We start from the raw sequence: 27208 nt of genomic DNA, 5'->3' as shown, positions 1-27208 counted from the left end.
AAGCTCAATGACCTCCATGTAGGATAGGCCCCAAAAGAAAAACACCAAGGCTTACCATAATCACACTCGCTAAAACCAAAGACAAAAAATCCTACGAACAGCTCAAGAAAAAAAAAAAGCCACATACACAGGAGGAACAATAAGACTAAACTCTGATTATTTAGCACAAACCATGCAGACAAGAAGGCAATGGGATGACATATATAAAACCTTGAAAGAAAAAAATTGACAACCATGAATAATATATCCTCCAAAACTTTCGTTCAAATATGATAATGAAATTAGGACATTTCCAGAAAAAATAGATATTAAGGGAATATGTAAAAACCAAACCAAACTTACAAGAATTATTAAAGGGTGTCCTTCAGCTGAGAACAAACAACCTCAGACCACAGCCTGAATCTAGGAGGCAAGATTGTACCAGCCAGATACCAACCTAGGAAACGAATTCTCAAGGACTATCCAAAACAAAAACAATTGCAACAGGGAACCGGAGAGGTTAATCTGTAAATGACAAAAACATCAGAACAATAAAAGAGGGAATAAACAGTATAGGTATAGAACTTTCTAATGGAGAGGAAGGCAAGGCAATACCAAGTAATAATAGACTGTTTCAAACCTGGGAAGATAAGGGTAAATTTCAAGGTAACCACAAAGAAAGTTAACAAACCTACTCATCAAAAAAAGAAGAAAAACATAAAGTCTCAATAAAAATAAAATCTGCAAAAACAAAAGAAATCTATGAACAAAAGGAACACAGCACAGGAGAGTAAGAGGAACAAAGAAAATGTTAGCATCACAAAAAAAAAAAAAAAAACTACAAAATTATGGCAATAAACTCACACCTATCAATAATTACACTGAATGTAAATGGCCTCAATGCAACCATAAAGAGATGCAGAGTGAGAGAATGGATTAAAAACAGGACCCAACAATATGCTGTCTACAAGAGACACACTTTAGGAACAAAGATATAAACTTATCAAAAATCAAAGGATGGAAAAAATATATCAAGCAAATAACTACCAAAAAAGAGCAGGAGTGGCAGTACTAATCTTAGATAAGATAGACTTTAAAACAAAATCTACTATAAAAGGCAAAGAAGGGCACTATATAATGATTAAAGGGATGATCCATCATGAAGACTTAACCATAATAAACATCTATGCACCCAGTGACAGGACTCCAAAATACATAAAACAAACTCTAACAGTACTGAAAACAGAAGTTGATAGTTTGACAATAATAGTAGGAGACTTCAACACATCACTCTCAGGAAAGGACAGAACATGTGGAAAGATGCTCAGCAAAGACACAGAAGAGCTAAAGAGCGCAATCAGCCAACTTGACCTCATAGACACATATAGAACACTCCAACCAACTGCTGCAAAGTACCCATTCTTTTCCAACGCACATGGAATAGACCACATCTTAGGTCACAGAGCAACCCTCAACAAAATCCAAAACACTGAGATAATACAAAGTATCTTCTCTGACCACAATGTCATTAAAGTAGAAATTAACAAAAGAAAGGGGAAGGGAAAAAAAAATAATTACATGGAAACTGAATAACACCCTGCTTAAAAACCACTGGGTAATAGAAGAAATTAAAGATGGATTCAAAAAGTTCCTAGAATCAAATGAGAATGAAAACACATCATACTAAAACCTTTGGAACACAGCAAAGGCATTTATCAGAGGCCAATTTATAGCCCTAGATGCACATCAAAAAAGAAGGGACAAAATCAAAACATTAGTTACACAACTTGAACAAATAGAAAAAGAACAGCAAAAGGAGCCCACAGCCACCAAAAGAAAGGAAATAATAAAGATCAGAGCAGAAATAAATGAAATAGAGAAACAATAGAAAGGATCAACAAAACTAAAAGTTGGTTCTTTGAAAGGATCAACAAAATCAACAAACCATTGGCCAAAGTGAAAAAGAAAAACAGGAGAGAATGCAAATAACCCAAATAAGAAATGAAATGGGGGACATTACAACAGACCCAACTGAAATAAAAAGGATCCTAACAAAGTATTATGAAAAACTATTCTCCATAAAATTTGAAAACCTAGAGGAAATGGACAAACTTCTAGAAACACACTACCTACCCAAACTAATATAAAATGATGTTGAAAATCTGAACAGATCCATAACAAGAGAAAAGATTGAAAAGGTCATAAAGAGAACTCCCAACCAAAAAAAGACCTGGCCCAGCTGGCTTCACTGGAGAATTCTACCAAACACTCAGAGAAGAGCTTACACCAGTACTATTCAAACTATTTCAGAACATAGAAAAGGAAGCAATACTTCCAAATTCACTCTATGAAGCCAGAATAACCCTGATACCAAAACCAGGCAAAGATGCCACAAAAAAGAAAATTACAGACCAACATCTCTCATGAATATAGATGCAAAAATTCTCAACAAAATTCTAGCCAATAGAATTCAGCATCCTATCAAAAAATAATACACCATGACCAAGTAGGATTCATACCAGGTATGCAAGGATGGTTCAATGTTAGAAAATCAATCAACATAATCCACCACATATATAATGGAAAGAAAAGAATCACATGATCATCTCAATTGATAGAGAAAAGGCATTTGACAAAGTCCAACACCCATTCCTGATAAAAACTCTCAATAAAATAGGTATCCCAAAACCCACTGCCGCTGAGTCAATTCTGACTCATAGAGACCCTACAGGACAGGGTAGAACTGCCCCACAGGGTTTCCAAGGGGCACCTGGTGGATTTGAACTGCTGACCTTTTGGTTAGCAGCTGTAGCACTTAACCACTATGCCACCAGGGTTTCCAAAATAGGTGTGGAAGGGAAATTTCTCAACATAATAAAGGGCATCTATGCAAAACCAACAGCCAACATCGTTCTCAATGGAGAGAGGCTGAAAACCTTCGCCTTGAGAAGAACAAGACATGGATGCCCTTTATCACCACTTCTATTTAACATTGTGTTGGAAGTCTTATCTAGAGCAATAAGGCAAGAAATAGAAATAAAGAGCATCTAAATTGGTAATGAAGTTAAATTCTCCCTATTGGCAGTTGATATGATACTATACTTAGAAAATCCAAAAGGCTCCACCAGAAAACTACTGGAACTAATAGAAATATTCAGTAGATTAGCAGTATACAAGATGAATATATAGAAATCAGTTGGATTCCTATGCTCCAATAAGCAAACAATGAAAAGGAAATCAGGAAAACAATACCATTTATAATAGCCCCTAAAAAAATAAAATGCTTGGGAATAAACCTAATCAGGGAAGTAAAAGACCTATACAAAGAAAACCACAAAACACTACTGCAAGAAACCAAAAGAGATCTATGTAAATGGAAAAACATACCTTGCTCATGGATAGGAGACTCAAGATGGTGAAAATGACAATTCCACACAAAGCGATTTACCAATACAATGCAATACTGATCCAAATACTAAGAACATTCTTTAAAAAGATGGACAAACTTATCATTAACTTTATATGGAAAGGGAAGAGGTCCCGGATAAGCAAAGCACTACTGAAGAAGAAGAATAAATAAGGAGGACTCACACTACCTGACCTCAGAACCTGCTATATAGCTACAGTAGTCAAAACAGCCTGGTACTGGTACAATGACAGAAACATTGACCAATGGAACAAAATTGAGAACTCAAATGTAAATCCATCCACCTATGGTCATCTGATCTTTGAAAAAGGCCCAAAGTCCATCGAATAGGGAAAAGACAATCTTTTTAAAACTGGATGTCCACCTGAAAAAAATGAAACAGGACCCATACCTCACACCATACACAAAAACTAACTCAAAATGGAACAAAGACCTAAATATAAAGCCCAAAACTATGAAGTTCATAGAAGAAAAAATAGTATAAACACCAGAGGCCCTAATACAGGATACAAATCACAAGCAATAACGCACAAGCTCCAGAGGATAAGCTAGATAACTGGGATCTTCTAAAAATTAAACACTTATGCTCGTCAAAAGACTTCACCAAAAAAGTAAAAAGAGAACCTACAGACTGGGAAAAAAAAAATTGGCTATTACAAATCAGACAAAGGCCTAATCTCTAAAATCTACAACAAAATCTAACAACTCTACAACAAAAAGACAAATAATCCAATTAAAAAATGGGCAAAGGATATGAAGAGCCACTTCACCAAAGAAGACATTCAAGGAGCCAACAGACACATGAGAAAATGCTCATGATCTCTAGCCATCAGACAAATGCAAATCAAAAACCACAGTGAGATCCCATCTCACCCAGGCATTACTGGCAGGAATCAATAAAACAGAGAATAACAAATGTTGGAGAGGCTGCAGGGAGGTCAGAACTCTTATGCACTGCTGGTGGGAATGCAAAATGGTACAACCATTTTGAAAAATGATATGGGACTTCATTAGACAGCTCAAAATAGAAATACTGTATGATCCAGTAATCCCACTCCTATGAATATAGCCTAGTGAAATAAGAATCAACACACGAATACATATATGTACACCCATGTTCATTGCAGCATTGTTCAGAATAGCAAAAAGATGGAAACAACCTAGATGCCCATCAACAGATGAATGGATAAACAAACTGTGGTACATATACACACACAAAAAAAACCAAACCCAGTGCCGTCGAGTCGATGCCGACCCATAGCAACCCTATAGGACAGAGTAGAACTGTTCCATAGAGTTTCCAAGGAGCGCCTGGCAGATTCGAACTGCCGACCCTTTGGTTAGCAGCCATAGCACTTAACCACTACGCCACCAGGGTTTCCAGTACATGCACACAATGCTAAAGAACAATGATGAATCTGGAGGACATTATGCTGAGTGAAATAAGTCAATCACAAAAGGACAAATAGTGTATGAGACCACTACTATAAAAACTCATGAAAAGGTTTACACACAAAAAGAAACAATCTTTGATGGTTACAAGGGTGGGGAGGCGTGGGGATGGAAAAACACTTACTAGACAACAGATAAGCAGTAACTTTGGAGAAGGGTAAGACAGTACACAATACTGGGGAAGCCAGCACAGCCTGTACAAGGCAGTGCCGTGGTAGCTCCGTACACATATCCAAACTCCCCAAGGGACCAAATTGCTGGGTTGAGGGCTGTGGGACCATGGTCTCAGGGAACAACCAGCTCAATTGGCACAACACTGTTTATTAAAAAAAATGTTCTACGTTCTTCTTTGGTGAGTAATGTCTGAGGTCTTAAAAGCCCGTGAGTGGCCATCTAGGTCTCATCCCCTTCAGGAGCCAGGAAGAATGAAGAAAACTAAAGACACAAGGGAAATATTAGTCCAAAGAACTAATGGACCACATGCTACCACAGCCTCCACCAGACTGAATCCAGAACGAGATGCTGCCTGGCTACCACTGACTGCTCTGACAGGGATCACAGTAGAAGGTCCCAGACAGAGCTAGAGAAAAGTGTAGAACAAAATTCTAACTCAAAAAGAAAGACCAGACTTGCTGGCCTGACAGAGACTGGAGAAACCCTGAAAGGATGGACCCTGGACACCCTTTCAGCTCAGTAATGAAAAGGCCACTCCTGAGGTTCACCATTCAGCAAAAGATTGAACAGGCCCATGGAACAAAACAAGACTAAAGGAGCACACCAGCCCTGGGGCAGGGACTAGAAAGTAGGAGGGAACAGGAAAGCTGGTAATAGGGAACCCAGGGTTGAGAAAGGAGGTGCTTACATGTTGTGGGGTTGTTAACCAATGTCATACAACAATGTGTGTACTAACTGTTTTATGAGAAACTAGTTTGTTCTGTAAACTCTCATCTAAAGTTCAATTAAAAAAAAACCCTGTACTCTTATTAAAGAAATTGAATAACAAGTTAACCTAGTAGAAAGGGGGGAAAACAGACCCAGAATTTTTCACATAGTCTAACAAACCTGCAGGGACTATATCATTCTTACCTCAGATGAACCGTTGCAGAGAGCAGAAAAGAGAGAAATCACCCAAATTATTTTACCAAGTAAGTACAACCTTCACACCAAAATCAGCCATGGTAATATGAGAAAGAAAAAGTGCAGACCAATTTTGATTATGAAAATAGACAAAAATAAAAATACTAGCAAACCCAATTCAGCCATTATTTTGAAAGAAAGCAAAAGATTTTAACTAAGTGTTATATCAGTAAAACAAGGATCATTTAACATAGGAAAATTTGATAGTGTTATTCACATTTCCATCTTAAAAATATGTTATATTGAAAAATTGCACACAGATATAAAGATACTATTTTCTATATTATGAAATGCAGAATAAAATCGAATATATTTGTGGGCACTCACAGTTGCAGTAAAAGTATGAAAAGCATGTTTGGGTATGGAATAAATAATTTTTTTGCAGGGTAGTAGTGATTTCTGGGCAGAAATGGAGGAAGCAGAAAAGTTTGACCCTTTAGTTGTATTATCTATTTTATTTCTTTTTAAAGAAGAGTTCTGAAATAATAATGCAAAATGTCATTCTTTTTTTATGGGTAGCATGCATATCAATTGTAAGAAAAAAATGTCTCAATGTGTCAAAAATAACCAAACCACAAAGAAATTAAATCATATAAGGTTTATTCCAGCAGTTAATTTGTGTGGATACAGGGAAACCACCTGTTCAGAAAAATAGAATTTTTGATCTTGGGTTGGATACAGTGAGAATTTTAAAGAAAAAGGGAATAATACAGAGTAGAATATTAACTGTTATCTAACCTATGGTGCAAACTCTGCACACATGGAGTTGCCGTGGGTAAGAATCTAGTAGACTGCAATGAACAACAACAACAACCTTAACACAGTTAAATCCTGCTTTCTTTCCTTCCTGAAGTTACCTGAAGGATTTATGACCTGGCCTAGATAGCTGGATTACTCAGGAAACTCCAATAGATTTGAATTGTCTTTTCAGGAAACAAAGGCAAAGACTAGTTTACTTTTTGGTCGAGTTAACTTCTCTGCACTTTAAGTGGACTCATGATCAACCACTGTTTTGTCACAGCGTGGGGTGGGGGGGCGCTCTGTGATTTTGTAATCACCACGTCTCCACCCTGTCTCCTTTTTAGCAATCTGAGTACATTCCACATTGGTCAGTGACCTTTGTGAAAATCCTATCTACTCAGAGAAATCCATCAATTTGGGGCCTCAGTTTTCTTATTAATAGATGAAAAACTATATATCATCTATGGCACACTTCTAGATTATCACATTTTAGCCCTGTTCTTTGTCTTTAAGCTGTTTTGCACCTCTTCATAAGCTATAGGTAACTGATAGATATATAAATTCCGTCCAGTCTGTTAGAGATATAGTTAACTTGTTCCCCCACACAAAAACAAATGAACAAATAAAAATTAAAAAAATAAAGCACTTAGGAATAAATTTAACAAAAGCATAAAACTTATACTAGAAAACTACAAAACATTGTTGAAAGAAAAAAGCTTTGTATAGAACTTCGAAAGGGCATTTAGGTCCAGGGGTAATTATGGGATTAACCATTCATGAGGATGGTGTTCAAAAAGGAGTGACTGAGACCTAACCACGTGGATGCAGCTTCCTACTGAGTACCACAAGGTAAGTATCTTCATCAAGACAGAGGTTCTCCTAAATTAGATAACTTGTGTATTATCTCTTTAACAGTGCCTAGCACATAGTGGGTGCCCAATAAATGATGCCTTCAACCATTACTGTGGTAGAATCTTTATAGATCATAGACTTTTAGGACTTAATGTTAAAAGAATTTTCGCATTCCTAAGCAATTCAAAAACAGAAGTACATCATTCAGGATCCCATTGAAAAACAATTAAATTTCTAGCCAAACCCTAGGAAATTAGAATGTACTTAAATAAATAACATTAAAATAAGCTATGATTGCCACATAAGGTTTTGTTTTATTAATCTTGACATCTCAGTATCTAGTATCTACATGAGCTAGAATGAGGGCTTAATGAGTTTTTATTGCATTAAATGTAAATTGTGACCAATTATTTAATTTGTTTTTCTAAGCCTAAAATAAATCCACAGGACACTGTAAAAATAAAAATTTTACAAGTATTTATGATAGGAAATAGCCAAGCATTTTAAAACATGGGATTTAGTTTGAAGGAATAAATTAACAATGCAAAACACAATATACATTATTAAGAGGCTTAACTTAAAAAAGAAATGTCTTCTTCTTTCCCATATTGCTATTAAAAATAACAAATTTAGCTATATATTCATCCTTATGGTACTGAAAAGAAGGGCGTTGTGAAAAAAATTGCATTGACACTGCATAAAATAATTGCTATGTTGTAATAAAAATGAAACAAGTGAGTGTACATGACTGTAATGGTAACATCATACATAATTATGAATTAACTGAAATTCTTGGAAATTATGTAAATGCCTGAGTTGAAAATTATTTCTACAAAAACACACATGGGGGGATATTCAGCAGCTGGATATTTAAACAAACACCAACTGGAAGAAACATGAGACCACAATGCGGCAAAGCTAATACATATATATATATAGTTTTGAATCCCCTTCAGTCTTAAATATCACGATCAGAACTATAGCATATAAATGTTCCATTATACTACTCACTGTTAAAAGCAGGTCTGTGGCAGCCACTCCTAAGTGGGATAGTGATATAATTGATATGTTTTCTTCACCAACTTGAGTTACAGAATAAGTTAAGAGCACCCAACCATGAAATCATGGGAAATTCATCTTTCTTCCTAGCGCTAGACTCCTTCTTGATTAAAGTGGTACCAATGATAAATGTACTCAGCTCCTAACCCACAGGTTGGTGGTTCAACGTCCACCCAGAGGAGCCTTGAAAGGAAGGGCTGGTGAATTATTTCTGGGAAAAAAAAAAAAGCTGCCATTGAAAACCCTATAGAGCTCATTTCTACTCTGACACACATGGGGTTGCCATGAGTCAAAATTGACTCCATGGCAACCTGTTTTGTTCTAGTTAGGGAAGTGAGGAAAGGTTTCTCCAAGAAAAAGACAGGAGATGAAGTAAGAAGAATGAATCAACACTCACTAGGTAGAAAGGGAGGGAGGAAGCATTCAAAGCAGAGGAAATAAACTGCAAAAGTTTATGGGCTGAATAAACATTGTATATAGATTATATTGAGAGAAGTACAGTATGGCTACAGAAAAAAATGAGGTTTCAGGGGTAGTTAGGGGCGAGTCCATGCAAAGCTTCAGAGATATATTCAGTATTATTATCCATCCTAAGGAAAGCCTCTAAGAGAGTTTAAGCAAGGAGGTGACAATATGACATCTAACTTACAAAATGATAATGTTAAATGGATGTTGATGTGGGTTAATATGGGAGCTAATTTAGTTTGCTACACAAGGGATTACGATATTTGGGGTCAAGGTGGAAGAGGCAGAAAACAGGAGCAGATTTGAGAGGTCAACAATACGCAACTGCTACATGAAAGAGGAAGGAGAGGGGCTAATGTGAGATAGGTCAGTTTCCTTAGCATGTCTTGGCGGGACTTTCCAAAGTGATCTCAAACTACTACTACCTTTATGTTCTATCACTATCTTCTTTGCAACCCACTTTTTGTTCACATTGGACTACCCACCATTCCACAAACACAGTGCACGATCACATACCTGCTTTTTCCCATTCTTAAAACATTCTATATTTTTTGCTCAAGATTCACTAGCTTAAACTTTACCACTTTTGTGAGGCTTATTTCCAGTTCATTCATATAGACTTAGCTGCTCTTCTCTAGGTTACCATTGTAGTTTTTGCATACCTTTCCACACAATAGCGTTATGGTGACACAGTAGTTAAGAGCTTGGCTGCTAACCAAAAGGTTGGTGGTTCAAATTCTCTAGCCGCTCCTTGGAAACCCTATGGAGCAGTTCTACTGTGTCCTATAGGGTCACCATGAGTCAGAATGGACTCGACAGCAACAGGTTTGGTCTCTTTTCAACACCTTCTTGTCCACTGAATGACAGGAAGGTGTTGCTATATTCTACTTTGTATTTCTGCTGCCTAGAAGTGTCTGTACATAGGAGGTCTATAAATCTAAAATCTTGATGAATAAATTAATGAACTCTTAAAACTTTAAGTGTGTATATTCCCTAAAACACTGTCTTGATCCTCTGCTCATCTGTCTCTTAAGAGTTTAGTTATCTATCTAGTCCTTTCCTCTAATTGAAGTTAAGTTACACATTTCCACCTGCTTTCACTTTATTTCCAACTGGTTGTTACAACTTCACTTCAAATTCAACATATCCATAATAAATTCAGTATCTTTGCTTCCACAAAGTAGCTTCTTACTTCCTGTCTCCTGACTCCTAAGTCCAGTATCTTAAACTCATTTCATGTATCTGTCTACTTCATTCCAAAGATGGTGCTGTTTCCCAAAAATGTCTCTCAAAACTGTATACTTCCTCATCTTTCTCAGTGTCTCTTTCAAATTATCTCTCATGTGGATTACTACAATGGCCATCCGTCTAAACTGTGTTATTTTTCTTCTCTTTTTTTAAATATTTTTAAGATACCAATTTTTATATTATCACTGTGTATTCAGGTGTATAAAATACCATTACTCTCTAATAAAAAAAACCCAAAACCCATTGCCATTGAGTTAATTCCGACTGACAGTGACTCTGCAGAACAGAGTAGAACTGCCCTATAAGGTTTTCAAGATTGAAATCTTTACAGAAGCAGACCATCACATCTCTCCCATGGAGTGGCTGGTGAGTACAAACCATTGACCTCTTGGTAACCAGCCAAGTGCTTTAACCAGTGGGCCCCCAGGGCTCCTTGACTCTCTAATAAGTACCTATTATTTTGAAGAAAAGAGAACAAGGAAATGGGTGAGGCTAAAACTCATGAGGAGAAATAAAAAGTTAAGTTTACAGATGGAAGGATATGAACTGAGAAACAGGAAAGAATGTACATATCAGATTTATGACAAAAATGACAAAACATGGTAATGTCAAAGTAATTGCCACATTTAAGGGTCATGACTAATAACTGCAAGATGTAGACTTTGTTTCCAGTCAATTTTCAGTTATTTGAGAATTGGCTACCCTGTCTGGAGATTATCTCCTATCCCCTCTTCCCAACATCAGTTTCCGGTCTAGTCACCATTTCGTTTTTTATACAATAACAGGACTATAGATAATAACTGCATTAAGCAGAGTGTATACCTCAGGAAATGTTGTGGTGATTTGTTGTTGTATTGGCCAAAAAAAAAGACGTTTTAGGGATTACCTCCGAATTCCATTTTAGGTAAACGTATGATTTGGTAATATAATAATAGTAAAAGTTCATACCAAGATTAATGATTTTCAAATGTTATAAAATTTATCCTTATTGAGCTTGAACCAAAAAAAAAAAAAAAAATCAAACTCATTGCCGTCGAGTCAATTCTGACTCATAGAGACCCTATAGGACAGCGTAGAACTGCCCCATAGGGTTTCCAAGGAGTGCCTGGTGGATTTGAACTGCTGACCTTTTGGTTAGCAGCCGTAGCTCTTAACCACTATGCCACCAGGATTTCCTACTGAGCTTGAATCTAAGTCCCAAATTCAAGTAAAATCCCAGAAAATTATTTCATTTTATTTCCTTCCTCATATCCTATATATTGACAACCCAACTTCCTAAGCCATCTGTTAGATGTCAGTTTTTCACTTTATTTAAGCCTTGGAATTGGTCAGCTGATTTCTTTCCAGGTCAGACTTCAGAAAAGGACAAGAGATTTCTGATGAGACACTTGTTTGTATAATAGAAAAAATGAGTGTTACTCTAAATGGTTCGATTGTTTATTTTGAGGTACGTTTCAGAATCAAATTTCCATATTCTAAAGACCTTAGAATGCAATAGGCACCTGACTTTAAATATTCCTGAGGCAAAGTTGGCTTTTATTTTTAAGTGTCAATAATTTTCTCATTATTTAAGCAACTCGGATTCATCTTGTGTGTGTATGTGTATAAAAGGAGTCCCTGGGTGGCTCGAACAGTTAAGCACTCAATTACTAGCTGAAAGGTTGGTGGTCCAAACCTGCCCAGAGGCACCTCGGGAGACATGCCTGGCAATCTGCTCCGGGAAGCTCACAGCCTTGAAAACCCTATGCAGCAGTTCTCTTCTGCACACATGTGGTTACCATGAGCCAGAATTGACTTGACACTAACAACAACATGCATATAAAAACCTTTGAAAGAAAAGTTTTATTTTTTTTTAGAGGGTTAAAATCCATGTGATAAAAGTACTGCCCTTTTAGGGAACATTTGAATCTTGAGTTTAAGTATATTATTTTAAATTTTAATCTATAACGTATTAAATATGGGTTATAACAGCTCACACATGATTACTGCAGTCACCTCCTCACCAGTCTGTGTTCTTTCAACTTGGATATTTTAAAAGTAAATCAATTGATCCCACATCTAAAGAAATTTCCACACAGATTACTTTAACCCTTAGAAAAGATTCACTGAGCTTTCTGTTGTTACTTGAAGAATTCCTCCCTTATCTGCCAAGCAGAGCATTAAAGTTTCCAGGAACAGATCCACATGTCAGAATGTTTTGTTTGCTTAGTCCATTCGTCTGCAACTTTGACACCATTTTGTTGATTTCATTTGATCAGTCACCATTTACTTTCTTAATGATATCTGCTGCATGTCAACACATATATTAGGTACCTAGATTTTTAGACTTAGACTTCTTCAACACTCTGAAAAGAATATATACATTAGCTTTAATAGTATATTCCAAAATGCTATTTTAAGCAACTATAGATTCCATTTTTTTATCAGCTGCTCTACAGCCTGAATTATGAAACCATTTACACTGTAGAAGGCGTGGGACCTGGTTTCAAAAATATTTCTTGAATAACGTGGACATTATGGCACATTTATTAATAACTACGCACCCTGAAATAAGAAATGCCATTTTTGCAATATGTTTTACGTAGTATGAACAAGTAAAAAGATTTTGAAAAAGTCACGTTGCATACACAGCACGTCCATCTGAAGTCACAATGGATTCCAACTCATACATGCACAAAATTTAAGCAAGCATGAAAAACATCTCTCGCTTTGTAATTCCTGCCTTTCTGTTCTTTAAACTTCCTTGGGAAGGACTGAAAAATATTTTTGCAAGATTTGACAACCCTGTCTTTTTTTTTTCTTCCTTTTCTCTGGTAGTGAGAGTTTTCACACAACAGAGAGAAAAGTAATGTGTTGTTAAGGACAACCCAATCTGTCAAAAAATACATTGTAAATTGCATATTGTTTTAAATGATTGAGAATTCTGGTCTTCTTAAATCATAGTAATGTATTTGGACATTAAAATTAATATATGTAGTCATGGGTATTTCTAAGACGAAACTGAAGGAGATATAAGCTCTCTGCTACGATTTAAGTACAATTATAAAATCATAACAAATACATTTTGTATTAGGCCTTCAAAGTCCACTCTCTGGCCCCCAATAACACATGTCCCTCCTAAATGCAAAATACATTCACCCTCCCCACCAAGCTTCTCAAAAACCTCATCCCATTACAGCTCAAGTCCAAAAATCTCATCATCTAAATCAAAATTTCATTATCTCATCAGCACAAAGTCCAAAATCTAAATCAGGTCCAGGTGCAGTTGAGGCATCTCTGTTTAATCTATTAAGGATGGCTGCTGGGGAACAATTCCTCTCCATCTGCTGACCTTTGAAACTAAAAACAGAAGTTATCTTCCCCAATGCTCTCAACATATAATGGTGGAGCAGACATAGGGTAACAATTATAGGCATTCTGGTGTTAAAAGGGAGAAAATGGAAAGTAAAAAGGAGTCACTGGTTCATAACTCTTTGAGATACAGCTGGCAAATATTGGATTTTTTTTTTTTTTTGGTTGTTGTTGTTTTTAAATTAGGTTTCAAGAACTGGGAATAATTCCTAGTGGCTCTCAGATCTACCCTCTAGTCTCTTGGTCCTGCCCACTGGGTACTAATCCTTTATGTTTTTTTCAAGAAAGGCTGCATGTGTTTGCAGTTGAGTAGTTTTATCAGCCTACTTTCGGCCAGCGTAACCTTGAGGGTCCAACAGCCTCCTTTTATTTTTTACTATCTTTGTCGCTTTCGGAAACCCTGGTGGCCTAGTGGTTAAGTGCTACGGCTGCTAATCAAAAGGTTGGCAGTTCGAATCTGCCAGGCGCTCCTTGGAAACTCTATGGGGCAGTTCTACTCTGTCCTGTAGGGTCGCTATGAGTCAGAATCCACTCGACGGCACTGGATTTGGTTTGGTTTGGTTGTCCCTTTCAGTCCGAGATGGTAGTGTTCCTACTAAAATAATTTTTTCAAGAAAATTGTGCGTCTTGTGTGAATTTCACTAGTTTTCACTCCATTAGACATAAGCCATATCCTACATGGAAAGATGCTTGACATCATTAACCATTACCCTTTGCTGTTGCTCACGAGCTGACTCCGACTCCTAAAGACCCTAGTGGCCACAGTAGAATTGCCTCATACAGTTTCCAAGGCTGTAAATCTCTAAGGACGTACACTGCCATCTCTTTCTCCTGCAGAGTTTCTGGTGAGTTCGAACCATCCACCTTTCAGTTAGCAGCTGAGCACTTAACCACTGTGCCACCAGGGGACCTCATTAGCCATTAAAACACAAACCAAACCCACTGCCATCGAGCTGATTGCAACTCGTAGAAACAAAGGCTCATTCCAAGGCTGTAAATATCTATGGAAGGCGATTCCTCGAAAAGTTGAACCCAGAACTACCATATGACTCAACAATCCCAATCCTAGGTATATACTCAGAAGAAGTGAAGGCAGGAATGCAAACAGAAACCTGTAAGCCAATGTTCATTGTAGCACTTTTCACAGTAGCCAAAAAGTTGAATCAACTGAAATGCTCATCAACAGATGAATAGATAAAAATAATGTAGTATATACACACATATACTCAGTCATGGAGAGAAATGAAGTCCTGATTCATGCCACAACATGGACAGGCCTTGAAAACATCATGCTGAGTGAAATAAGTCAGTCACAAAGGGACAAATAGTATATGATCTCATTTATGTGTGAGAAGGAGGGGAAAAGGGGAAGTTTTTGCTTAGTGAACATTGAGCTTATGTTAATTGTGGTAGAATAATTGGAAAAAGTGTAGTGAGAATGATTGCTCAGCTTGAAGAATGTAATCAAAGTTACTGAATTGTACATTTAGAAATTCTTGAGTTGGTGTATGTTTTTTTATGTACATTTTCACCACAGTAAAATTAAAAAAAAAAAAATTAAAGCTATATCCGTAGATATTTCAGAGACAATCTGTTCTCTATTTTGGCCTCTTAATGAAATGACTGATAGATATCAACCTTAATCTTCTAGAGGCCCTCTGGCTTGGTTGAGAAGATCTATCAAGCAAACCTTTAATCTCTTAAAAAGGCTCTTTTTGTGACTATTCTGATCTTTTGGTCTTTTTTGATCTTTTGATCTTTTTGATCTTTTGATCTTTTTTGATCTTTTGATCTTTTTTGATCTTTTGATCTTTTTTGAGGTCTTAACAAAAGGTAGTAGATGCTCAGCCTTTTCTCTATGCCATGTTTTTGGCAGCCATTCCTGACTTCTAGATTTTGCCATCATGAAAGGGTGAGAATTTTCAAAATCATTTCCTCCTGGTTCCTTTTTGTCTAACAATTCACCCTTCAGTTTATCTCTTTCGTCTCACATTTCACTGTAAGCAGTAAGAAGAAAGTAGACTGTACCTGCAACATTTTGATTGGAAATCTCCTCAGCTAAATATTCAAGTTCATTACTTACAAGCTATGGTTTCCACAAAACTTCAAGACACAATTTCCCTAAGCTTTCTGTTAATATACAACAAGGATCTTCATCCCTCTAAAAGCATATTCCTCAGTTCTTTCTGAGTCCTCATAGGCAGCATCCTCAACACACAGATTTGAAAGCAAATTAGACTTTTTCTAACATTCTCCTCAAAATTTCCCTAGCTTCTGCCAGGCCTTGAAACCTAACTGCTCTCAAAGCTAATTGCTTTCAAATTTTTAGGCATTTGTTACAGCAGATCCACACTATTTCTGGGTACCAAGTTCTATATTAATTTTCTATACTATGTAATAAATTATCACAAACATAGAGTCTTAAAACAATATATATTTATTATCTCATATTTCTATGGGTAGGGAGTCCAAGCACAGTTTAATTGGGTCCGCTGCTCAGGATCTCTGAAGAGTAAAATCAAGATGTCGGCCAGATAGTGAGTCTCACCTGGCGCTTGTTGTCTCCCAAATGGATGTGATTGTTGACACAATTCATTTCCTTGCAATTGTAGAACTCACGATGGCTTACTTCTTTAAGACCAGCAGGACAGCATCTCTAACTTGTAGGCTGTTTTTCTTTTTTTAAGAGATAGCCTGATTAGGTCAGGCATACCCAAGATAGCTAAACTTTAACTGATTATGAATCTTAATTGCATCTATAAAACCCCTTCACATTTGGCATATAATGTAACATAATCACGGGAGTAATAGCCCCTCACCTTTGCCATATTCTACTGGTGAGAAGCAAATTACAGGTTCTGCCCACATTCAAGGTGAGGAGATTATACATGGACAGGGATCACTGGAGGTTATCCTAAAATTCTGCCTGTGACACATTTCCAGTTAAAGAGTGGTCAACTGAAACAAAAATTAAGAGTAAGACAAAGAATTTAAACATAAACACAGAAAAGATTTTACAATTATGAACTATTATTTATAACTGTAGTCAAATTAACTGATGTTGCCTGTGAAAAGAACAATTTTCTAGAAAAATTTAAATTAGCATAATAGACTCAAGAAATAGAAAATCTGATTCAATCAATGACCCTGAAAGAATTGAAATTTCTATAAAATAATTACTTTCAAAAAGATGATCCTGGAAAGAAATGGTTTATTGGCAAGTTCTTTTAAATTATCTTTTAGTCATTTTAAATATATCTGCATTATTTTCCAGTATAAAAGCAATAGTAATTACAAATATACATACATGTAATCACACACATATGTTAAAAATTGAAAACTCTATTCTTCTCTTTTCCCCATTCCAAAATTCAGGGTAAACTTTAAAAACAAATCAGTTTCAATCATTCAAAATTTGTTCCTAACGTGTACATATATTTGGAGCCCTGGTGGGACATTGGTTTAGAGCTACTGCTGCTAACCAAAAGTTCAGCAGTTCTAATCCACCAGCCTCTCTTTGCAAACCCTCTGGGGCAGTTCTACACTGTCCTATAAGGTGGCTATGAGTTGAAATCGACTTGACGGCAATAGGTTTGGTTTTTTATTTTTATTTTTTGGTATACATATATATGTGTATATGCACACACACACACGTAAATCCAAACTACACAAACCATTCTTCATTTTGATCTTTCTATGTTTGATTTATTACAGATAGCTTCCAAATTTGTCACAGAGATTTGTTCAGTCTCTTTAAAAGATTTTTAATATTCCATCATTTGAATGTAGCATTTTTATTTACTCAGTACATAGCAATGGCTATTTAGATTGCTGACAACTTTTCTTAACTACAATTTTGTAATTGGTGTATATATATACATACGTACACATATATACATATATGTATTACACACAAATACATGTGTATGTGTGTGTGTAATATGTACAATTATATCAATATTGGTGGGAAAACTTTCTAGAAATGAAATTGCTGGGGTATAGACCCACTTGAAATTTTCATGCACATTACAAAATTTTGTCTATATCCCACATGATTAAAAGACTTTACAATTCCAGCTACTATTCGTAGTACCTGTGTTTCATGAACTCTGCAGTACTTGAAAAAAATCAATCTATTGTTTTTCAGTGTTATATAAGAATTGATGTTTCATTCTTTTAATTCACATATTAAAATATTAGTGAAGTTTAGCAATGCTATTTGTACTTTTTCTATTATGTCTTTTGCTTATCTATCTTTTAGATTATTCATCTTTTTTTAATATGTATAAAATTTTTCTATAGCTACCAAGTTGTCCTTTTGTCACTCATATGTCATAAATATCTCCCAATTTTATTTCATATGTAAACTTTTGTATGGCTAGATATTTATTCATATAAATATTGGCTAATTACACGAGGTACTGAAAAGCCGTAGAGATTGTTCAACGCCCCCACACGTCATAATCTGTTCTCACAGGGAAAATATTAATCAATTTTTTATTTAATTGTTGTTGTTGTTAGGTGCTATCAAGTCAGTTCCAACTCATAGCAACCCTATGTACAACAGAACAAAACATTGCCTGGTCCTGCACCATCATCACGCCTATCGCTGGAACCACTGTATCAGCCCATCCCATTGCAGGTCTTCCTCTCTTTCCCTGACACTATTTTACCAAGCATGATGTCCTTCTCCAGGGACTGGTCCCTGCTGATAACAGTCCAAAGTATGTGAAAAGAAGTCTCTCCATCCTTGCTTCTAAACAGCATTCTGACTGTGCTTCTTCAAAAACAAACATGTTCGTTCTTCTGGCAATCTGTGGTGCATTCAACATTCTTAACCAACACCATGATTGAAAAGCATCAATTCTTTTGTCTTTCTTATTCATTGTCCAGTTTTTGCATGCATATGTGGCAATTGAAAATACCAGGGCTTGGATCAGGTGCACCTTAGTCCTCAAAGTGACATCTTTGCTTCTTAACACTTTAAAGAAATCTTTGGCAGCTGATTTGCACAATGCAATACATTTTTTGATTTCTGGACTGCTGCTTCCATGGGTGTTGATTGTGGATCCAAGTAAAATGAAATCCTTGACAAATTCAATCTTTTCTCCATTTATCATGATGCTGCATATTGGTCCAGTTGTGAGAATTTTCATTTCCTTTATGCTGAGGTGTAATTCTTATTGAAGGCTATAGTCATTGATCTTCATTAGTAAGTGCTTCAAGTCCTCTTCGCTTTCAGCAAGAAAGGCGGTGTCATCTGCACATTGCAGTTTGCTAATGAGTCTGCCCCCAACCCAGATGCCCCATTCTTCTTCATATAGTTCAGTTTCTTGGATAATTTGCTCAGCCCACAGATTAAATAAGTATGGTGAAAGGATACAACCCTGACACTCATTTTTCCTGATTTTAAACCATGCAATATTCCCTTGTTCTGTTCAAATGACTGCCTCTTGATCTATGTACAGGTTCTACATGAGCACAATTAAGTATTCTGAAATTCCTATTTTCACAAAGTTTTCCATTATTTGTCATGATCCACACAGTTGAATATCTTTGCATAGTCAATAAAACACAGGTAAACATCTTTCTGGTATTCTCTACTTTTAGCCAAGATCCGTATGACACCAGCAATGATGTCCCTCGTTTCACATCCTATTCTGAATCTGGCTTGAATTTAACAGTTCCCTGTTGATATACTGCTGCAACCACTTTTGAATTATCTTCAGCCAAATTTTACTTGTGTGTGATTTTTTGGATGATATTAATAATATTGTTTGATAATTTCCACATTCTGTTGGATCACCTTTCTTGGGAATAAGCATAAATATGGATTTCTTCCAGTCGGTTGGCCAGGGAGTTGTCTTCCAAATTTCTCAGCATAGACAGCGAGCACTTCTATCACTGCATCCGTTTGTTGAAACATCTCAATTGATATTCCCTTAATTCGTGGAGCTGGTTTTTCACCAATGCAGCTTAGACTTCTTCCTTCGGTACCATTGGTGCTTGATCATATGTTACCTCCTGAAATAGTTGAATGTCAACCAATTCTTTTTGGTGCAATGACACTATATATTCCTTTCTTTTGATGCTTCCTTCGGTGTTCAAAATTTTGCCCTTAGGATCCTTCAGTATTACAACTGGAAGTTCGAATTTTTTCTTCAGTTCTTTCAGCTTGAGAAATGTCAGGTATGCTCTTCCCTTTTCGTTTTCTAACTCTAGCTCTTTACACATTTCATTATAATATTTTACTGTGTCTTTTCATTCCACCCTTTGAAATCTTTTACTTCATCATTTCTTCTGTTTGCTTTAGTTGATCTATGTTCAAGAGAAAGTTTCAGAGTCTCCTCTGCATACATTTTAGTCTTTTACTTTCCTGTCTTTTAATGATCTTTTGGTTTCTTCACATTTGATATCCTTGATGTCATCCCACAACTTGTCTGGTCTTCAGTCATTAGTGTTAAATGCATCAAATCTATTCCTGAGATGGTCACTAAATTCAAGTGGGATATACTCAAAGTTGTATTTTGGGTCCATGACTTAATTTTCTTCAGCTTCAACTTGAACTTGCATATGAGCAATTGATGATCTATTCACAATCGGTTCCTGGCTTTGTTCTGATTGATGATATTGAGTTTCTCCATCATCTCTTTCCACAGATGTAGTCAATTTGATTCTTGTTTATTCCATCTGTCAAGGTCCATGTGTATAAAAAATATAGTCACTGTTTATATTGTTGAAAAAAAAATTTCCAATGAATAAGTTGTTGGTCTTGCAAAATTTTATCATGTGATGTCTGGCATAGTTTCTAACTGCTAATCCTCCTTCTTTGTTTCCAACTTTTGCTTTCTAGTCACCACTAATTATCAATGCATCTTGATTGCATGTTTGATAAATTTCAGACTGTAGGAGTTGGTAAAAAAATCTTCAATTTAGTGGTTGGTACATAAATTTGAATAATAGTCATAATTCCTGGTCTTCCTTGCATGCATATGGATATTATCCTATCACTGAGAGTGTTGTACTTCAGAATAGATCTTGAAATGTTCTTTTTGGCAATGAATGTGACACCTTCTTCTACAATTTGTCATTATAGGCACAAGTAGACCATTTGATTGTCCAATTCAAAATATCCAATACCCAGTCCATTTCAGCTCACTAATGCCTAGGATATTGACTTTTATGCATTTTATCAAGTAGGATACATTATATCTTAATAGAGGATTTTTACTCTTCTTGATTCTGATGTGGCTGGTTGCTGTAATAAATTAACAAGGACCATTCAGTCTTATCGGCATAGACAAGAGATGGTTTGTGCATCACTGAGTTGTTATCTCACAGCTCTAGTAAAAGCTATAGGCAAGAAATTGGATCTTCAACAAAGAATGATCTCAGAATCTTGGCAGAATGGCCTATATTTCATATTCTTAACTGTTCTGCAAGGAATAGGATTGTGCATATTTGTTTTGTCACTGTAAGCTTGCATCATCACCAGTAGTAGATCACTGCCAGACTGCACTATGTAACGAAAAAGCAGTTGATGTTATACATATAAAAAAAAATAATGTTGAACCAAGACCTAGAAAGACAAAAAAAAAAAAAAATCGAATACCGTATTCAAAAAACCCTATAAACCTCAATCAGGATAAATAAAAAGAAATGAATACCTAGGCACATGAGAGTAAACATGCTAAAACCAAAGACAAAAATCTCATAAGCAGCAAAAGACTAATATATATTGCCCTCAAAGAACAAAATTAGACTGACAGTTGAATATCAAAAGAGAAACCATTAAGGCCAGACAACAGTGGAATAATATTTTTAGTGTCAAAAAAAAAAAAAACCTCCAAGCTTAGAATTCTATACTTACTACCAGGTTTGTTAAATAAAGACATTTTCAGAAGAATAAAAAGTGAAAGAGTTTTTCATAAGTAGGCACCCACTAAAAGAAAACATATAGGATTTCCTCATGCAGAAGGGAAGTGTTCTCAGATGAATGCAAGAAAAAATGTAGAGTAAAAAAAATTGTATGGGAAAATATTAAAATACTCACTGTATAAAACAATACTAACAATAATTGCAGGGTATTTAAACAACAAAAGAACTTAAAGGAATTGGAAAGCAAAAAAAAAAAAAATGAAGGCAGTCAGAAATTGGAGAGGTGTGAATTTTTGAAAAAAAAACTAGAGCAAGAAATATTTGTAAATTTCTGGCTTTTTGCTTGAGTGCATTCCCAATCTGAACATAACTGTGTATGGAACAAAATTGTGCTATTACTGGCTGGAAGTACAGGAGGACTGAGTTCAGTGCTGGCAGAGTGATAAAAAGTTAGGGTGGGAATCCTGAACAAGAGAAAGCTCTCCGTGCTCTTTGCCCCTCAGGTTGATTTGATAAGCGAAAGCTGTGGGAGCTCAAAAATTTGCATACAGTTACACCCAAATCTTTGGATAATGACTGAACTACACATATAAAGGAGAGACTTCAGGGGGTCCAGCACTTAGAAAGGGAAGAACTCAGTAGATATTTTAATGGCCGCCCATTGCAGAGGAGGGAAAGTGTAGAGTTTAAGCCTGGACAAGTTAACTGACAGCTTCAAATTTCTGAGCACTTCGCAAAGAGATATATCGAAATCCAGAATCTCTACAACTTCTTAAACCATCTGGTATAAAAGAAAAATTTACTAAACATTCAAAGAGACATGAAAATATGTTAACCAACAAAAAAGAGAAGTCAATAAAAACCAATCCCAGGATGACGCAGATGCTGTGGTTATTATAAATACGTTTAAAGACTTGTAGGAAAATATTGTCATATGAAATAAGTTGGAAATGTAATAAAGATATGAAAATTTTTTTTAATGGACCAAATAAATATTCTGGAACTAAAATTACAATAAGTAAATGAAAATATCTCCGGATGGGCTTAACAGAATATTAGAGTTGACACAGGAAGGAGTAAATGAACTTGAAGATAAATCAATAGAAAGCTTATAATCTGAAGAACAGAGATAAACTAGTGCAGAATAATGAGTAGATTCTCTGTGACCTATGGGACAATATTATGTGGTCTAAACTATGTGTAATCAGAGCCCAGGATAGAGTAGGGTAAGAAGAAAAAAATATTTTAAGAAATTCAGCATTTCAAAGTATCCGAAATGTGGTGAAAAATACATATTGTAAGTTATGGATCCAAAAACTCAGCAAACTACACATCGGATATAACAACAGTTAGTCATATCATAGACCTACTGCTGAAATCCAAAAATAAAGAGAAAATCTTGAGAGAAACTAGATGAAAGAGAACACATGAACAGGCAAATAAAAAATATAAATGATGGCTGCATTCTTATTATTAATAAGGACACAGAGGCCAGAAAGCATAGGAAATCATCTTTAAAATGCAGGGAGAAACAAAAAGCTCAACCAAGGATATTATATATTATAAATCTATCTTTAACAAATTAGGACAAAATTTTAACAAAATTTTAAAAACAGAATCCACACACAAAAATAATAATAGTAGTAGTAGTAGTGATGATAATAATAATAATTCAGTATTATCAAATGGGCTTATCCAAGGAATGCAAGGTAAGTTTAACATTCAAAAACAAAATTCATGTAATTCACCGCATTAACAAAGTAAAACATAAAAGCCATAAACTTATCACAAAAGGTGCAGGAAAACACTTGAAAAATTGAAAACTCCTCAAAGGTAAAAGATTTTTTTTGCAAATAAAAATTGAGAGAAACTTCTCTTATGCCATAAAGACAATTACCAAAAATATTAGTGAACATCATACCAACTGATTAAAGACAGAAGACTTTTCAAGCAATAAAAAAAAATACACATAAATAAATGGAATAAAAATCAGAAAGAATTTGCAGACTGCATAGTGTTCTAATTAGGAAATCCTAAAGAATCTACATAAAAGCCACCAAAACTGGTAAACAAGTTTAATAAGCTCGCTGGATACAGGATCAACATACAAAAAAATCAATTTTATTTCTTTATACTCACAAAGAACAATTTGAAATCTAAAGATAAAAACCCATGTCCTTTATCAACGTATGTAAAAACATAAAATACATAGGTATATATTTAACACAACACAGGTAAGAACTCTTTCAATGAAAACCACAAAACATTCCTAAAACAATTACCAAGAGACCGTTGCTTAAGAATAGGAGTTTCAATATTGATACAAGGTCAATTCTCTCCAAATTTAGCTACAGATTCAGCACAACCCAAATCAGTTTTATTATTTTATTAAGCCATCTAGCACAAAAGAAAAACTTACTAAACAGTTTTATTATAGAAATAGAAAAATTTATTCTAAAATTTAAAGGAAGTACAAATGACCTAGAATAATCAAAACAATTTTCAAAAACAAACAAGTTGAAGTTCTCACAGACCAGATTTCAAGACTTAGTATAAAGTTATAGAGGTGTGGCATTTGCATGAAGATAGACGCATAAATGGATGGTAAGAACAGTCTAAAAATAGACCCATACATATACAGGTCAATTGAGTTTTTAACAAAGTCAATTAGAGAATTCAATAAGGAAAGAAAGGATAGTCTTTCAAAACATAGTGCTAGAACAACTGAGTATCCATATTAAAAAAAAAAAAAAACCAAGCCTCTCGCCATACACAAATGTTAACTTCACAAGTTCAAAGACTTAAAAATAAAAGGAAAATTATAAAAATTCTAGGAAATAAAGGACAAAATGTTTGTAAGTTATATACTGCAAAGATTTTTAATATATAAACACAAAGTCATAGATAATAAATCTGAAAACTTTTCCTCCATAAATATTAAAACCATTCTGCTGTTGTGGCTTCACTATTAAGAAAATGGAAAGGTAAACTAAAGAGTAAGAGAACATATTTGCAGTAAATATGTCTGTTAAAGGCTTGTGGCTGATAAAGGCTTGTGGCTAGAATATATAACTCTTATAAGTCAATTACAACATTTTTTTTTAATGAACAAAAGATTTGAACAGACTCTTTGAATATGAAGATATATGGAAGGCCAATAAGTACATCAGAAAGAAGCTCATTAGTTTTCAAGGAAACAATTAAAATTCAATAAGACACCAGCATGCACATGTTAGAATGACTAAAATTAAACAGACTGACATAAGCAAGTATTGGTAATGATGTAGAGCAACTGGAAATCTCATCTTTTTGTTGTTTATGATAAAAAAAATGCTACAGTTATTTTGAAAAATTGTTTAGCATTGTTTAAAACAATTAAATTTACACTTATTAAATACATTAAGTTTCATCAGAATTAAAAACTTTTACTCATTACATATATTGCTGATTATGCTTTGTGTCCTTTCATTTAATAAATCATAGCCATGAGTACAACTATATCCTGAATCTTGTTGGTTCTCCCAGTGAATCATGGAACTAGGGGTGATATTGGGGGACCCTCCAACATGACCTTACTAGTAATTAGGGAAATGCAAATTCAAACCACAGTGAGACACAGTATATAGTCTTTTCCATCTGGCTTATTTTTTATGCATCTACACATTCAGTTGAGTACCTGAGTGGTACAAAAGGCTAATGCATTTGGCTAACCAAGCCCTTGGAAGAAAGGCCAAGCAACCTACTCCTCAAAAATCAGCCAATAAAAAACTCCCAGGAAGCATAGCTCTACTCTGACACACATGGGGTCACCATGAGTCAGAATCAACTCAATGGCAATGTGTGGTGACACTTTCACTATAGTAGCTAAAATGGACATGACTGACAACACCAAATTTTGGAGAGGATGTAGGACAACTGAATTGTCAATGGTAGGAATGTGGAATGGAAAAGATACTTTGGAAAAGAGCTTGGAAATTTTTTTTAAAAGTGAACATACACCTACCCTATAACTCAGCAATTCTACTCCTAGCTATTTATCCATAAGAAATAAAAATGTATGCCTACCAAAAGTCTTGTACAAGAAAGTTCATAGAAGCTGTGGTGCAGTGAATTGCTTCTAGCCATAGACTTGTAACTCCCAAAATATGATTGAGTGGGACTATGCAAATAAGGTGCTTATGGCTACCAAAGGGATTGGACTGTTTTGCTTATGCAAATAAGATGCTTGGAACACTTGTGTGGGTGGGGCTATGCAAAAAATGTGTGTGGAACCCTAATGGGGGGTTGATCAGTTTTGCCATACAACTAGGCTTAAAATAAGCCAATCCCAGAGGTTGAGGGGTGGGTGCTTTCACTACCAGCAAGAATAAGAGCCAGGAGCAAAGCATATCCTTTGGACCTAGGGTACCTGCGCTGTCTCCTAGACCCAGGAGACAGAAAAAGTTGTAACAGTGAAGATGGCATGAGACAGCAGCACCACAGGATCAGCAGGCTAGGCTTGCTGACTCACAGAAAAAGACAGTTGAGTGCCTTTGGGGAGGAGGCTTCCTGATGGAGCAGGGTGCATCTGGGCACTAATTGTTGGAGTTAGATTGCTCTGCAACACTTACCCAAGCAGGGCAGAGGCCAGACCAAGAGTCAAGGGCCAAGAGCTGAGGACCAAGGGCAAGGGCTGAGACCCATGGGTCAAGAGCAAGGGCCAGAGGCAAGAGGTTTGCCTATCGGCATGGTTGAGGAGAAGCTGTCCTGATGGAAGAACTGGGTCCTGAGTCATTCCTATTACTTCTAAGCTGATACTGATCTTGCATTTTAACCTGTTACTTTCCTAATAAAACCCATAATCATGAGTATGGTCTGTGTGAGTTCTGTGTGGCCACTGCAATGAATTATTGAAACTAACAGAGAAGTAGAGGGTGCTAAAGGAGGGGCAGCTGGTGTCAGAATTGGTAGAAAAGTTTAGAGAGTAGCGATATGTCTGACCTCCACCTCATAAGAATCAGCTTTGAGTTGATGCTGATGTTGATCCCCCTCTCTTCCCCCTGGAGTTAGATGAGGAGTCTGATGCCACACCATTTTTTACAGAAACTTTATTCAAAATAGCTAAAAACTGAAAACAGCCTTGTTGTCCGTGAACAAAAGAATGGATAATTAAATTGAGGTATATTTACATAATATTACTATACAATGAAAAGAAATAAACTACGGATATATACAACAACATGGATGAATCTCAAAAATAGTATGCTACAACATGGATGAAGCTAGAAAACGTCATGGTGAGTGACGTATGTCAGTCAGAAAAGGACAACATTGTATGATCTCACTTATATGAAATACCTAGAATAGGCAACGTATAGAGATTGAAGTTTAATAGCGGTTACCAGGGGCTGGATGAAGGGCAAAGATCAAGTCTTTGTTTTGGAAGCACTGAGTTTCTGTTTCTGGTTATGGAAAATTTAGAAGCAGATATTGGTGATGGTTGCACAACATGATTGATGTAATTGGGGTCACTGAATTTTACACATGAAAAATGTTGAGTTGGCAAATGTCATGTTATATACATTTTTACAATTAAAAAAAGGAAGGAAAATTAAAAAAAAAAAAAAAAACAAGATGCTG

The sequence above is a fragment of the Elephas maximus genome, chromosome 10, assembly GCF_024166365.1.
Source record: "Elephas maximus indicus isolate mEleMax1 chromosome 10, mEleMax1 primary haplotype, whole genome shotgun sequence".
Taxonomy (NCBI): Eukaryota; Metazoa; Chordata; class Mammalia; order Proboscidea; family Elephantidae; genus Elephas; species Elephas maximus.
Note: the sequence above shows the minus strand (reverse complement) of the source record.